Genomic DNA, 2592 nt, shown 5'->3' on the forward strand with positions numbered 1-2592 from the left:
TAAATAATAATAATAAATAAATAAATAATTTACCAAATTAAATAAATGTAGAAAATAATATTTCTTCATATATGTATTCAAATTCAATAGCAAGATAAACATTAATAATTTAAAAAAAAGGGGAGGGGAATTATAACTTTTTGAAAATCTATACAAATATAGATGTTGTTAGGTATAATGAAGAGGTGTGGGACTCAATCAAAAGTCATTCCTCCCTCAATCGGATCTTGGTTTGATGGTAAAGTGGGGGTATTTCATAGTCCCCACCCTCAAATCTCATAAAGATGTTTTTTCCATCATGGGTTGTCTTACCGATTCAAGAGGGCCATCTTGGTTATGCAAGCTAATAATATTACTTATGCAAGTAAGCTTCCATGTGGATAAGACTAGCTGCAAGATTCAGGCATCTTTGACAGAGTGATTACCCTCAGTGGTGGAATCTCATCCAAGGGATGAGAAAGGGCATGTTTTCCTCGAAGTTAATCTAAACCATTTCAAATGAAATATGTAATGCTTCATATTTATCAAATATGGTAAAATATGAAGAAAAAGGGGTGGGATGCTCCAGAATGGTGGGTAAAACCTTTGCTCAAGCTAAAATGCCCAAAAAAAGCCAGAATATTCCTATGGTGTGTGTTAAAAAAGAAAATACCTACATGGGATATTCTTCAATCTAGATTCAAACAGGGACCAGGAAGATGCCCCTTGTGCTTTTCAGACTCAGAATCCATTTCCCATTTGTTCATAGCCTGTCCTTTTGCAAGAAAAGTATGGGAAGAGACGCAAAAATTAATAGGTAAAAATACAAGATGGGAGGGGGAAACCATTCAAATAGCATGGGAATACTGGTGGAATCACTATTCAGAGAGGAATTTGAGGAACCTTCCTCCCATTATATGCTGGGGTATATGGATAGCAAGAAATAAAAGCATTTTCAGAGAAAAATCCACTCCAGCGGAAGTGATTGCTATCCAAAGCGCAGCCATACTGTCTAGTATTCCGGAGCCTGAAGAACCTCGGACATCTTCTCATAGCAGGGAAGAACTGATCAGAGTTGGGACCCCATGGGCCTATTTCGATGGGGCAGCTCAGAATAACAAAACTGGAGCCGGAATTATCATCCATTTAAGCAGGTTTCACTCTCTAAAAGCCTCAGTGGGCCTAGGGACCGGAACAAACAATTTCGCCGAACTGTCTGCCTTAAAACTCCTTTTATGCTGGCTCATACACAGGAATATCTTCTCAGTTCAGATCTTTGGGGATTCATTGAATGTAATTAACTGGGTCAATGGAAAACATAGATGTCAAAATTATCAGCTGAGGCCGCTTTTTGAAGAAATCCAAAACTTAAAGCACTATTTTAATGTGTTCTCTATTGATCATATTTACAGGGACCGAAATGAAGCAGCAGATAGGCTTTCTAAAGAAGGTTTGCAGCAAGCTGTGGGCTCGTGGAGAATAACTGAACAGATCCAGGATCAGATCCGTGTGTCGGATCTCCCACCTTACTCATAAAATTTACAAATATCAGCTGTGTTTAGTTTTTCTTTCGACAGTCTTTCTTTATCTGAAAACGGAGTTGATGTAAACTTTGGTTTTTATGTTCTGTTATGCTCTATTTTGGACCAATCATATGGAGCTCTTGCTGGTATCCCATGGGTTGTTTTCCTCGGTAAGGAGGCCCACGTTTTTTGGATACGGACAGTCCACTATTTTGACTAAGTTGCCTGGGATAGGTAATGATCCCGAGCTGGTTTGTTAGGCGAAAAATGATTTTTGTTTTGTTTATATGTCGGCTGGTGATACACAGAGAAGTGTTTGCTCTCTCTTTGGGACTGATGTAGGTCTCAATATCACAGTTGGTTTCAGGAATGTTAACTCATATGCTTGTAACTTTTTTATTACTTATAAAAAAGTTCGCTTTTTTCCTCGGAAAAAAAATCAAATATGGTAAAATATTTTCACCACAAAATATTGGAGCACCTTCAATACTATTTCTAGCTATATGGACTACTTCGATGGGTGGGGAATTATGTACAATTTTAGTGAATGTGTTGTAATAATATAGTTACAAAAATTGAAATTGTACATTGACTTCCACAAAAATGAGCTAATAATATAGCTAGCTAATGGTACCTGAGAAATCATATCATATTTATTGAAATTTTAATCATTTTTTCGTTTAGGATTGTCTCATTAACCCACACATAACATTTGATCATTTGTTTTTCATTAAAAAAACAAAATAATGATCATTAACTTATAATTGAATGGTATGTAATGGTTATATATTGTGTAGAGATTAAGGTTCAAATATTCTTGACACCTTAATCATAATTTGTAATGTGGTAATAGGAAATAAATAAATATTAACTTCACACCTAAAAATCAATATTATCATAATCAAATTTAACAAATTAGAAACATGAAATTTTAACCCATGTATAACCTTTTGGATTATGCTTTTATTTAAAATAAAAATTCCAATAATGGTAAGCAAAGGTCATATAATGTGAGGAGACCTTCAAATTCTTGTGACACTTTGACCATAATTTTGAAATGTGGTGCTTAGCAATAAATAAATATTACTTT

Source organism: Pinus tabuliformis, chromosome 1_2 (genome assembly GCF_031772625.1).
Source record: "Pinus tabuliformis cultivar Carrire ecotype Pingquan chromosome 1_2, CPIR1, whole genome shotgun sequence".
In the NCBI taxonomy this organism is placed as follows: domain Eukaryota; kingdom Viridiplantae; phylum Streptophyta; class Pinopsida; order Pinales; family Pinaceae; genus Pinus; species Pinus tabuliformis.